The following is a 14,440-nucleotide window of genomic DNA, read 5'->3' as shown; positions in this document are numbered from 1 at the left end:
CAAAGGATTCCAGGGGAAGCCCTTGAAATCAATAAAAGCCTCTGAGAACAGAACCTAGAAATGTTTAATGGCGATTAGATTGTGCACATTCTGCCTCTTTTCTCTCTATTCCTCTTAATTTTTCCTTTTCCCTTTCCTCCACTCTCTTTCCTCTTTCCTTTCCTCCTCCTTCAAATTTGGAGCAAGGGGCTGTGTTAGGACTGTAGGACTCAGAGATGGATGGGGTCAGTTCTCAGGAGTGGACAGTTAGGTGGGGGAGATTTCTGTGGGAAGAAATCATTTCAGCATCATGTGCAAAGTGCTGTCATGGAAGTATGCCCAGACACTGTAGGAACCAAGATCTTGAAAGATAACTAGATTGGCCGGTGGAGATGTAAGAGGCTGCCAGGGGAGCCCTGGGGTACATGGGTGGAATTCTATACATTGGAGACTTGGAAGAATATAGAGTTATTGTTTAGAAATTCTGAAATCACTTTGGGTGTGAAAGACAGTCTTTGGTTATTTCTAAAATTCACTATCTTTCAGCCCCCTTTCCTACCCATTCTGCATAAATTCTCTCTGTCTCTGATTGTCTCTCTCTCTATATAGATAATATATATACACACATATATACATATCAGTTGTGCTATTGGTAAAGATGTTATCAATATATCAACAGCACTTATAGTAAATAGTAATTTTAGCAACCGCCATCAGGCACAATACCAAGCCCTTGACATTGATGGCCTCATTTACTCCTTATAACATGCCTAAGCAGAAGACACCAACGCCATCCTCATTTTATAGATGAGGAAACCAAAGCATCATGAATAAATAACACACAGTGATATCATTATTTGAGTCTTTCTGATTTTGACTGTCCACGTGTTCTTTCACATCACCAATATGTGTCAAAAATACATTTACATCCTAAGATGTAGGAGAAACACATATGCGAAAATATGCTGCTGAAAAAGGGGCAGAATGAACAAGCAGCAAATGTATCCGTTCTGGAGAAGCAATAGCTGTAAGAAACCCCCAAGACTGAAGAGGACTTGGTGACTGCTGCCTGTATCTTAAATGCCATGAACTTTCCTATGCCTTACTTTTATGAACAGAAACATCTGCTTTATAATTATGCTCACTTTCCTTACAGGAGAGTGTTTAAATGAAGTTATCAAAATTTTATTTGATGGTTTTAGACAATTTTAGTGCTCAGAGAGTTAAAGAAATGGTGGCAGGTCTTTGGGCTGGCCTGGTATAGTGGGCATTTCTTTGCGGTCCTTTGTCAATGAGATTTAATCATGTTATCTAGGCACCTCAGGTTTTCTGTTCTTATGCCTTATGCCTATTGAATTGTGATAATGGATAGTGGTTTCAAATACTTTCTAATTATTCCCATGGTACTTTGTGCTAGCCAAAATCTCTAAGGACACACGCTCTTTTCTATTATTATTTCCCAAAGCTTTGTAATTCACATAACTGTTTGATAACCAGATAGTGATTCCCAATCATGTTGTTTAAGACATTTTAGATGATCTCCAGTTACCTGCAGGGGTGCAAGGAATTTAATATTTTCTAATGAAATTATTAGAATTTGTTTATTATTTTTCTAAACATAGGATGAATTGTCTGTATATGGCTGAAAAACTCAGTGAGGGACCAGTAGCCCTTTTTGCTTTAATTACAAGTAACTTTGGCCACTATTCAAAGTGCCCATTGCCACTTGCCCCACTGTATACCTGCAGCTATGCAATGTTTTTAATGAGAAGCTGAAATCTTAGAGAACCTGAAATACAGGATTGTGCTCAGTGGGTTTTACTGTATGTGTGTTTGTATTGGGGGTTTCTATTATGCATAGAGTTGTTGACTAAACAGTAATTTTATAGCCCATTGATGGAATCAAGATATGTACATTAGTCCCATTATAGAACTTTCTTAAATTCCATCCCATTCAATCCTCTGCTTTGGCCCACATATATGGTTGTGTTTAACTAGAATAACTGAAGTTTCCTATTCCCACATTGTTTTACCTGTAACAATAACATGCTCATCAAGATTATGTAACAAAGAGGTTCTATAGTGACAACAGTAGGTGTATCCACTTAACATTATCCTGGAGGAAATAAAAGAGTTTTTACAATTTATTCTGAATACTGTAAGAGCAGATATAGAAATAAAATGTGAACTCCTTAAGCATAAGGGCCATTTATGTCTCATTCTCAGTTGGATTCCAATATGTGACACATATTAGGTACTCAAAATGTTTGAATGAATGACTCACTTATAAAAGTGGTGTTTAGCATGATGCTGGACATGTGATAGATTTTCAGAAACTATTTATTGATCTAGATATGAACCTTGGGCCCTTGCATAGGGAAACTGGAACAGCTTCCTTAGGCTTGGACGTGGGCATGGCTGCCAGTGGGGAACCGAGTGAGGTTAGACATAAATTTTCACATACTCTTTTCTTCCTCTCCTTCTTCCCATTCTCTCTATTTATTATCATCCTGCTGTTGCAGCCAACTAATCCAAAATCCTTTGTGATTCACTACCACAGGCGAGTATGTTTCAAAGTTCCTCCTTACAGTAAAACCTTGAACTTCCTACCATAGTATATTTGAAATTTACAGCTCACAACTTACTGTGAAGTGACCCCTTCAATTCTGGACGCTGCCCAGTGCCCAAAATAGTGTGAGTGCTAAAAATACATGCACTCTGCCAAAAAGAGTTTACTGTGTTCTCAGTAGAAGCTTTAAACCCTCCCTTAAAGGTTAGAGAAAGTCAGCTCGATGGCAAAAGAAAATTTATTTAAAAACCATTTTTACACTCGTTTCATAATAGTAACATTTTATCTTTTTTACAGTGATTTATAGGCACTGGAGCAGAACAGGGAAGTCATGGAAAAAAGCAATTAACGAATAAGGAAAAAAAGTACCAATAGTGAAGGGGAAAAGAAATCTTCTGAAAGCTAAAGAAGAGAGAATAATTGATGGTTCCATTTTAGCTTAATGTTATTTCTGGATCTCTTTTATATGCTGTGTTATTTACTGCATAGTTTATAGTTGACAGAAATAAACAGCATTTGCAATATAATGTCTTTAACCCTGCCATCCACTTGCTCATCCCACTTGCCTGTCAAGCTAGAACTTCAACCAACATCCGTCAAAGTCTCCTGTGATAGAGTCTGTTTTTAATAAGCCCAGCACTATAATTACCTTATTGCAGAGTTAAAACCAAATGACACTTACGATGAAGGTTTCATGGCTAAACAGTAAAGTCAGTGAAGCATATGCATACCAACTGTCAGACAGGAAATAGCTGCTCAAGGATTTGTTTCTTTATTGCTTGACGAGGGTCACTTCATCTGTACTTGGAAACTTTGTCACATCTACAACAGGTAGGAGAGAAGGAAAAAGAATGAGTGTCATGGAAGATAACTTAGAAAGACACCCTTATTCATAGATTTAGGCGAGATTCATTACTGGGCTTCTGTGCTCAGGAACATCTCTGCTAGGTGTTTCTGCAAATATTTTCTGACTTAAAGCGCTAATGATCCACATAGTTAAAGTATCGTCTGAATTGCATAAGTGAGGAATCTGAGGCTCTGAGAGTTTTTAAACTATGGGCTTGAGGCCACCCAGCTGGTAAGTGATAAAGCAAGGCCGTGAACCCAGTCTAAATGTTTCAAAGTTTGATGCAGTTGGCCCTTATATTATAGCTGCCATCGGGTGAAGTGTTTGGTCTAACATGGTCCAGATTGTGGTCTGGATGGAAATGGAATGCAGTTTAGACACGTCCGCATACTGAGTTACTGAAACGAAGAAGGCGAGACACTCAGATGACTGATTATCCTCTGTATTTTATGGCAGAGATCTATCTCTATTTTATACTGTTTGAAGTTTTACATCTCTGTGACAATCACAACCAGTTGTGAATTGATACGTCAGTGAATATCGCATCACCCATGGCATCCTTCCCCAAAGAAGCTCTGGGAATAAATGGAGTCTTGCTCTCATCTTAGTATGTGTGGATGACAATGACAGAATGTGTGTCTAAAAGCTTAGCCTCATTTGTACTTAATGGATAATACGAAATGGATCGTTGAATCATTTGGCTCATTCAGAGCCGCCAGACTACTAAATCTGGGATCCTTTTCTTCCATCCAATATCTCAAAGCAGAAATATGGGGCTTCATTTCTATTCCTCTCTTGCATTACTTCTGGGCAATACTAAAAGCATCAGATTCTTTTTCCAGTTCACTTGAGAGTTAACATTGCGTCAACCTCAAGAATCTCTCTGCTGGCATATCTGGGGAGAGGGGTGCCCTCTGGTGGCTGTGCTTCTCAGTAGAGTGTTAACCTTGGTGGCACCAGACCTGTAATTCATTTACTAAACAAGTAGGGTATTTTGATTCTCTGGACTAAAGCCTATAAGGACAGGGTTTTAAAAGAATGAATTGATGAAGTGTAAAAATAACTTAAATATTTGACTCAGTCACAGGTTTATAACATCTATGTAAAAGAAAGTTGTATTTCAGGCTATGGGAGTTAACATTCAGTCATTGCCATGCTATATTGGCAAAGATGGAAACTGTTGAAATTGAACTGTTGACTCTTGGGCGACATCTTTGTACAGTGCCTGGAAATGTCCTCAGCTGGGCCATCAAGTACCATGCAGCCTACAAAGGGCAATGAGGATGTCAGTTAACACGTGTGTTGTTTGAAAGCTGGAGGTTCCTCACTAGACAGAACACTTACTGTTCTCCATTTCCCTCCTCCCCTTAGTGGGTTGCCTCTCAGGTTGGGTGGGGGAGAGGGTCTGGGGATTGGAGTGAGCCCTGGGGGTTTCAGGACTGGTTTTTCTTGCTCTTAGTAGCCGTGGAAGGGGGATCTGGCTCTCGGTTTTCTGCAGATTTCTCTAAAAGGTAGAATATTTAACGTCTCTGGCATCAGCTTTGTCTTCATTCTACCACTTCTGAGGCAACAGTCTAAATTCTTCCTCAATGTTTTGCTATATTCATATGCTCTACCTAGATACTCTGAGGTTTCCTACCATTTCTAATAAGAATACTAGCACTGTAGCTACAATTTTTAGATCTGGTAGCTTTACATGTTTCTCTACTACTTCCAGTCACATAGAGTGCCTTTGTAGCGTTAAACTTGCTCATGAGTAGACCAAATGTGTACCTGATGTGAACAGGATGCAGTTAGTTTAGAAGGAGAAACATTGGTGAGGCGCTCATGGGGATGCATTCCAGCCCAGTGTCAGAGGGAGAGTAGATTCACTTCTTTTTGTGCCCTTCACTTGGATTGAAAAATCATCAAATAATTTTGTATGCTATTTCCATCCCTAACATCCAGACCGGATACAACAATAAAAAAACAACACTTATTCAAACATGTAGTATGCGGAATAATCTACGTAAGTACACCAAGGGCCAGAGATAAGCAGGATAAAAAAAAGCTGCTGTGAGTTTGGATTGTTTGGGAGAGGCTTCCGGGAAGAGTTAAGAGCGTGACTTCAGAGGCAGAGTGGCAGAGCAGATCAGATGTTCCTCGCTGTTGCAGGGGCAGAGGCAGGGAATAGGAGCTAGTGTCTGGGACAGAGCAATGTCTGAACTGAATTTTAAGACTGTAATAGTAAAAGTCTGTAATTACTATTAAAAATCAGATTATGAAAATCACTTGATACTTCCACATTAATGCATATGCCTCATTTATGGACACCATTTTTAGTGTTTACATTGAAGAATGTTTCTTAAAGTCACAGCAGAATCACCTGGAGTGTTTGGAAGGAAAAAAAAGCATATTTCTGTGCCCTCTCCCAGACTTTCTGGCCTCTCTTAGGATGGGGCCCAGGATTCTGCGTTTAAGATAATCTCTAGAGATGATTCCTATACTCACTAAAGTTGGAGGATCACTGGTACAGAGTCAGCTGAAAGTCCATGTGCATTTATAATGGAAGTGACTTAGGAAGATGTTACTGGGTAATAGAAATCTTGTCACATGAGGGCTAAGTGTTGCTGATGAATGGCTTTTCTTGCATCTAAGAGTTGTCAAAGAGATATCATTTGGCTGCTTCAGGCAGAACCTAATGGGATGGAGTCTTCATGGGTTTGGGGCCTGGGACCTTGCATATGCAAAAATTAAATTGGATATATTTGCCTGCAGGGAGGCTGACATGCTAACAGATTCACAGGGGACTTACTGATTAACTAGAATACTGCTCTATTAATTTGTGGTAGAAGTTACGTCTGACTCAAGAACCAGGACCATATTGGTAGGTCCTCAGGAGAGACAATATACATCAAGTGACTCAGTGAACAAAGAGTTATCACAGTGCTTTGAAATTGTCTGAGTACTCGTCTCCTTCTCTGTCCAGACTCATTAAACATCTTATTCCTGGTACCCTCTTCATGTACTGTGTGGCTGGCCACAAAGTCAACACTTAAGAGAGCTGTTAAATAAACAAGTGATTCTAAACCAAGGGGATCAGATAATCATAAGGCACAGGTACATTGCTCCAGGCCAGTAGGATGGGTTACTCTTCTGCACACTGGATATTTCTGCCTAGTAAGAGAGTATTCTCTGTCCTGGGCTTCTGTGGAAACCGACAGATTCTTGCTTCAGAATCTCCTTTACTTCTCTCTCTGCAGACCCCTGCTCTGTGTTTTATATATATAGCTCTATCTCATATTGCCAGGGTAAATTCTGAGTAGTTAATTCTTTGTTGATTTGTTTAATAAGTTATATGTCAGTTGCTTGCCTGATGTCAACCCTGACTGCCTTATTAAATATGAGAACTACTGTAATCTCATTTAAATAAGCATTCTTTTTAGGGTGGCTTTTTGCTTCTCACTTCAGAGAATATAACATTTCTGGCCTTCCTTTCATATTCTGAAACATTTTTAATTTATAATTTTTTATATTCACTTATAACAGATTGTTTCTAGTGTTTTTGATGAACAATTATTTGTGCAGAGGTTTTTTTTTTTTTTTAAATTAATTAATTAATTTATTTTTGGCTGCGTTGGGTCTTCGTTTCTGTGCGAGGGCTTTCTCTAGTTGCAGCGAGCGGGGGCCACCTCTCTTGTTGCGGAGCACAGGCTCCAGACGCCCAGGTTCAGTAGTTGTGGCTCACGGGCTTAGTTGCTCCGCGGCATGTGGGATCTTCCCAGACTAGGGCTCGAACCCATGTCCCCTGCATTGGCAGGCAGATTCTCAACCACTGCGCCACCAGGGAAGCCCCTGTGCAGAGGTTTTAAAATAAGAGTTACCAATGGTAGATGCACAGGGACAGAGTTATAAAAATTTTAAGGTAGGGAAAGAGTTGAATTGTTCAAAAGGACAATGTTCTATGTTGAATATATGCTTGTGTATTTATACATAGGACGATTTCTCCCTTCTGAAATCTGGACAGTGAAACCCTCTTAAAGTGATGAAAACCTCCTTATCTTGTTGATTCTTATAGAGATGGGGCCTTTCTCATAACCTTCATATACTTGAAAATACTTCATAAGGCTTGATGCCGTGGTTTGCCTTCTCATCCTCTTCATTGTCTGAACTCATCTAGAAGACTTCGAAGAACGAAAACAATCTGAAGAGGAACTTCTCCAAGAAAAGAAAATTTCCATTGCTGAGAAACTGATAAAATCTTTAAAACATATAATATACAGAAAAAAAATTTGAAAATGACTGAATATCTATCTACCTATCTCTTAGGCTAGCGGATAATCTTTTTTTTTTTTTTTTTTTCATTTAATAACAGCAAGATCTTACCCGCCCACAATTTCTAGCCATTTGGGCTAGAGAATAGGAAGTGTGTGTGTGTGTGTGTGTGTGTGTGTGTGTGTGTGTGTGTGTGTAAAGGTAATAAATAAATAAATAAGTCTAAAACATTAAAGCATTGAAACTCAATGAGGCTATTGCATATAATGTAGTAAAATATCTTGTTGGAGTAGAAAAAGAGCAAGATTAAGTCAGTTTTCTTTAGCTGTTGATAAATAGCTGAGTTTTAGTAAAGAACACAGGCAACTTTTTTTTTTAATCAAAATAAGGTATAAAAAATAGATTCTCAATTTTTCAGTTTCCCTATTTCATAATAAAAGAAAAATATGAAAATAAGTTTTGTCTGGATTTCTGTAGGAGATATTTCCTTTACTTCCTATTTCTTCTTTTGACTGTGACTCAGCCGATCAAAAACATAAAAGTGCAAGTTCAGAAAGTGTTGATATGCATAATATGCCAGACTAGTAGTGATGGATGAACCAAAAAAAAAAAAAAAGATTTTTCTCTACAATAGAACTGTGGGTTTTTTTTTCCCCTGATGGTTTTTTGAGTTATTGGATTTCCTTATTAGATGTTATACAATAAATTGTGAGGTGCACTTTTCAGGAAGTGACATATTTATCACTGAAAAATACAGCAAATAGCATGTTGGGAAACATTTATTAAAAGAGAATCTATATCTATTAGTGCTGCTCTTTAAAGAAGAAAAGAATCCAAAGATGTTTTCATGGCTTGCCTTTGTTTGCAAGTCTATTAAGAGCTAAGTATTTCAGCTGCCCACATCTTGGTAGGGGATTGCAATTACGGATGGCATTGAAATACTATAATTTCATAAATACCTCAATTGACTAAACAGCAGGAATTTACTGAGCTTTTTATTAGATGCCTGGCTTAGTAAAGTCTTGTGCATATGGAGGAAGAAGGTGTGTTTCAAAAAGAACTGAATGAATTGAAAACAAACTGTGCATCCAGAAGTATCTGTGGAGTTTTGGAGGTGAGAATATAACTCTCAAAACTCTCCTGTAAATCCTTGCTATGCAGCAAATCCCTGGACTATGTTTTTGTTTGTCTCTGTGAAACTCTGCAAAAGTACATTCTATTTTGTGAAACTGTTGAAAGATACACCAATAAGCATCCCTGGGGAGGAGGATCTGGAGTTGGAATTGGGATATGTCCTGGCTGAAAATGTCCCATTGTCTTAAACATAGTTCAGCTTGTTAAATGCCAGAGTTCTCACTCACTTGGTAAAAAACAGTTAACGATGAATGCTAAGCCTAGATTGGCACTTACATCTAAATAAATTTGACTCCATTGGAGACTGCTTTTCAATCCATATTTCTGATAAGTTCCTTGCTATTGTTATAAAATTAATGGGGCTTAAACAGCTGGATTTCTGATTATGTGACCCATAATTGAAAGTGTATGACATCTCGAGTATGGAAGTTCAAGGGCAAGAACATTCAGTGTGTGCTTTGGGCAAATGCAGAGGCTTGCTGAGAGAGACAGATTGGCAGCAAGGCTCTGAAACGAGGGCATGATTTTGGAAAGACTGAGGGGGCAGAAATACTGGGGGAGAGAGTAGCAGAGGTGAAAGCATAGAGCTGGAAATGTGAATTGTATCGGGTGTGTATGTGTGTGTGTAAATGGACTTGATAGGAAGAGACAGTTTCCAACGACTATAGACTGTGCAGGTTGACACTCTATGGTAGAGGGCTTTAAGGGCTTGTAAGAGAAGATTGTATTCAGCAAGGTAGGCCAAAAAAAATTGCCTTGTAAATTATTGAAGGAGAGAGAGAAGGCTGTGAAGAATGTTCTGGCCTAATGATTGGAACAGACAGGGAGAGACTGAAGTCAGGTTTATTATAAGGATAGATGCCCAATTAGTGGGCCTGCCTCAGTATTTGAATAGCTTTAATTCTGTTTTCTCTTTTTCACTTATTTAGTGCAAGTGAAGCCCCCTGGCCAGCTCTCTGGCCCCATTGTCTTCCCACCCTGGCTCAGTGCTGTCCTGGAGGGACCTCTGATGTAGGCTGTGGACACCCCAGCGTGCGAGTCCAGGCTCTGTCTGCCACCTCCACTCTGCCCTAAGGCAATCACCCCTTGGCCCTGAGTTGGACCTGAGGATGTGTCACCCATGGTGCTATCTGCCCTCTGGAGAATGGACCCAGGAAGAGGCGTATGTAGGTTCCAGCTCAGGGATGTTTGGGCACCTGGAGTGATATCTAGAAGGGGAAACACAGCTCCAGGTGGCTTATCCCCTTGGCCCCAAGCCCTCCTCATTCTGTGGGGAGAGGCTTGGCTGGTGGAGGGCCAGAATAGGGTCCACACGACAGGGGCCCAGCTGACTCGCTCTGGGCACGATTTTTCTGGTCAGTGCACTTAGACCTGGAGGCATTATGAGTTATACCTAGACATCTTGACCCACCATTTTGTTCTTTTAATAAGCGTTCACAAAACATTTGGTACATCCTTGTGAAAAACAAAATTTTTAGGGCTGACTGAGGAAGCAGCTCCTTATTTTTGCTGAACTTCTTGCATCATTTCTTATGGTTTCCTTAAGAGGCGAGGGGCAGAGAGGCAGGGTCAAGTGCTGCCAATTTCCTATGCATGGCTTTAATATTATTCTTTCACTTATTCAGGAATTTATTGAACACTTTTCTCTTAGAGCATCTTTCAGGCACTGTACTGAGTAAATCCTGCAACTATGAACAAAATGTACACAGCTCCTTTCCTCAAGGAACCTACAGTTTAGTTGGGAGGCAGACTTTAGGTAAACGAGCAAAAGATCATGGTAATGTGATTAATGACAAAACATGTACTTAGAGGAGACACAGCTAAAGAATATAACACACACTGTGAGGTCAGAGAAGGCTTCCCTGAAGGAGTGATTATTATTGAATAACTTGAGAGGTGAGAACGTTTTTTACAGGGGACACAGCTGTTGCTAAGACCATGGAGGAATACTGACTATTCGAGGAGCCACAGGAATGCAGAGTGGAGGAGAGAGATTGGTGCCGGCTGACAGTACTTGGACGGCAGGCAGAATGTGTGGATGATTTAAAGAATATGGAAGTCCTTTAAAGGTCTTTATCCTAAAAGCAATCGTGGGAAGACTTATTTAAAGGGGATAGGATGACATGGTCAGATTGCATATTTAAAATCTCCCTCTGGCCTCACTGAGAACACCTTAGAGGGGAGACAGGGCACATGAGGAGGCCAATTAGGAGGCTGTTGTAGTAGTAAAGAAATGATAATTATAGCTTGGGTGAGAGGTGATGATAAGGGACATGGGGAGAAGTATATGGATTTGAAAACTATTTAAGAGGCAAAATTTTTTTTTTCTGTTTTTTTTTTAACATCTTTATTAGAGTATAATTGCTTTACAAAGGTGTGTTAGTTTCTGCTTTATAACAAAGTGAATCAGCTATACATATACATATATCCGCATATCTCCTCCCTCTTGCATCTCCCTCCCACCCTCCCTATCCCACCCCTCTAGGTGGTCACAAAGCACCGAGCTGATCTCCCTGTGCTATGCGGCTGCTTCCCACTAGCTATCTATTTTACATTTGGTAGTATAAAATGTCCACGCCACTCTCTCACTTTGTCCCAGCTTACCATTCCCTCTCCCCATGTCCTCAAGTCCATTCTAAGAGGCAAAATTAATCAGACTTGAAGAGGGAGATTCCAAAGATGATTCTCAAGGATCAGCCCTAGGACTTCTCTTTGTGAGCATTAAGTGGCTGGTAGACCAGAAGGCCTACAAGTAAAGATGAACAAATAAATATGAACTAGAGGGGGAGGAAGAAAACCAGGGGAGTGTGATCCAGAGGGAAAAGGAAGATAGATTTTAAGAAGAATGTTTCTGAGATAGTGAATAAAACAAAGAGTGAGAAATATCCTTTGGATTTAACAACGCGGAGATCATTGGTAACCTTAGCAAGTATTGTTTCAGTAAAGCAAGGGAGGCAGGGCCCAAAATTAATGGGTCAAGAGGAAATGGATAAAGTAAATATGGATAACTCCAGAAATTTGGCTGAGACCTGAATATGATATAAAGGTCTATATGGGTGTGAAGGACGATTTTGTAAATATCATAGCGACTTGAGGATGTTTAAATTTTCTTGGAGAAAGACCCAAGAGAGAGAAAGAAATTGAATATACTGAAGAGGGAGGCCTCTCCTTATCTCAGTGTCCACCAGTAGTCATTGTTTCATGAAAACTTTCTGTTCTCTGGAAAAATTATTCTGAGGGTAGGAATTGAGAACTTTGAAGCAACAGCAGTAAGAGTAGGGATTTTGCTGGGGACAGAAAAAACATCAAGGAGAGGAGTGACAGCTCTGATAATTGAAGGACTGATTTAGAATTCAAACACTGTTTTGCAACAGCAGAGCTTGTGATTATGCTGAGTGGGAATGTGACTTATATAGACCTTTTTCATAGAGTCTTTCATTCCTTGGGGTTCCCAGAACAGTGCGACGGTAAGTATCTGTGCTAGTTTCTGAAGCTTGACTTACTCCATTGAAATCACAGGAAGACTGTTATTTGATTTATGAAAGGAGTTAGCCAGCCATTCACCTAATTTTGAAACAGTGACAGGAATAGGAGGAAAGAAAAAGGATATTGAACCAGAACTGTACAACTTGCAAGTTATTGAGATGCCTAAGGAAGATAAAGATTTTTTAATATTTAGAGTCATAATTCATTCAAATGAAGTTAGGAAATCAGTTTTCGAGACAATGCAAACTCGCTAATGCAGACAAACTTTGAGTGGATATCTTTTAAAAAGTTTGAGCTATAGAATAATATGGAAATCTAGGTTAGTTACTCTAAATTCTTTTTGAAATGAGAAACGGTATGAAAAAGAAAAAGGATATATTTCTTTAAGTTCATGAAGTTACTCTCTAACTGTTAAAGCAAAGCATTAGCATTTCTATCTAATAAGTGGGTGTGACATATTTGTGTAGTAATGGTAGTAACCGACCATTTGTGATCTCACAGTTTCTGTGGGAGAGAAGTCGGGTATGAGCTAGCTACGTTTACTGCTCAGGGGCTCACAAAGCTGAAATAAAGGTATTGGCCAGGGTTGTGATCTTATCTGGAGCTTGGGATCTTCCTCCAAGCTTCTTCCGGTTGTAGTTGTAGGATCAAGGTCCTGTTTTGTTTCTGGTTGTCTGCTGGGGTGAATCTCCTCGAGGCTGCCTGCCATTCCTGGCCATGTGGCCTTTTCCATAATATGGCAGTTTTCTCCTTCAAGGCCTTCAGAAGAGTATCTGCTGTAGCTTTGAATCTCTCTGACTTCCTTCATCTCTGACCCCTAGACCCTCTTTTTAAAGCGCTCATCTGATTAGGCCAGGCTTACCCATACTCAAGAGGAGGTGATTACATAAGGAGTGCACACGAGGGGGGCAAGAATCTTGGGAGCCATTTTAGAATTATGTCTCCCACAAATGGTTCAAATGAATACATGTTAATAAAGAGACCGTGTACAGAGGGAGCAGGGTAAAGGGAGCAAAGGAGGAATGATGAAGCAGCCAGAGATTAGCAAGAGCAGGACATCATTATCAGAACCTGGTGAGAGTGTGGACGGTGGGGGACAGCTATGGCCCTGGAAGAGGGCAGCTGCTGCCAGGGTCTTGCACTGAAGTGGGGAGGGAACAGAGAAGAAATCCCTTCCCTCTCTTTTCTTGCCTTCTGATCTCCTGTGGATGGCTCCCAGGGGCCAAATCGAACTTGAAACCGAGGGCTCCAAGCCTGGGTCAAGCAGTCCTCAGAGGTCAGCCTTGCAGGGCCCAGAGGGCAGAGAAGGTCAGTGAATTGACCATCACTGTGCTCAAGAAATGTTAATTGTTATTATTAAGGGATCTCTGGTTTATGAACATATTCATAAGTCTAGAAGTATGAGGAACTGGCCTCGCCTCTCAACATTCTAACTGGTTCTGGTAGGTGAGTGATGACATAAATGTGGGAGAAAGGAACTGGTCAATTTGTTGTGAGTAGAGCTGTAATAATGAACTACCTCTAGCACATTCCTTTGCATGGAGGAGATCCTTGACATATATTTGTAGCAACTGGCAATGTAATGATGAAATCGATAAAGTTCTTAATGAATAGAAACATTTCATAAATATGTGCCAACAAGAACAGAATGCTAACTTCCATTAACTTTTCTTTTCACTTAAAAAAAAAAAAAGCACATTGGGCTTCCCTGGTGGCGCAGTGGTTGAGAGTCTGCCTGCCAATGCAGGGGACACGGGTTCGAGCCCTGGTCTGGGAAGATCCCACGTGCCGCGGAGCAGCTGGGCCCGTGAGCCACAACTACTGAGCCTGCGCGTCTGGAGCCTGTGCTCCGCAACAAGAGAGGCCGCGACAGTGAGAGGCCCGCGCACCGCGATGAAGAGTGGCCCCCGCTTGCCGCAACTAGAGAAAGCCCTCGCACAGAAACGAAGACCCAATACAGCCATAAATAAATAAATAAATTAAAAAAAAAAAAAAAAAGCACATTGATATTAAAAAAAAAAGAATTCAGTGGGTTCCACTGACAAATTTTGTGCTACAGTACGGTATGAACTTGTTCAGAGGCGGGAGGCGAGAGTGTTTAATCTTTGAATTCCACTGACTGAAGTATATAATTGTATTTACTATATCCATAATCAATGGCTTATTGAAAC

Source organism: Balaenoptera acutorostrata, chromosome 3 (genome assembly GCF_949987535.1).
Source record: "Balaenoptera acutorostrata chromosome 3, mBalAcu1.1, whole genome shotgun sequence".
Lineage (NCBI taxonomy): Eukaryota > Metazoa > Chordata > Mammalia > Artiodactyla > Balaenopteridae > Balaenoptera > Balaenoptera acutorostrata.
The sequence above is the reverse complement of the archived record's forward strand: the minus strand, read 5'-3'. Positions refer to the sequence as shown.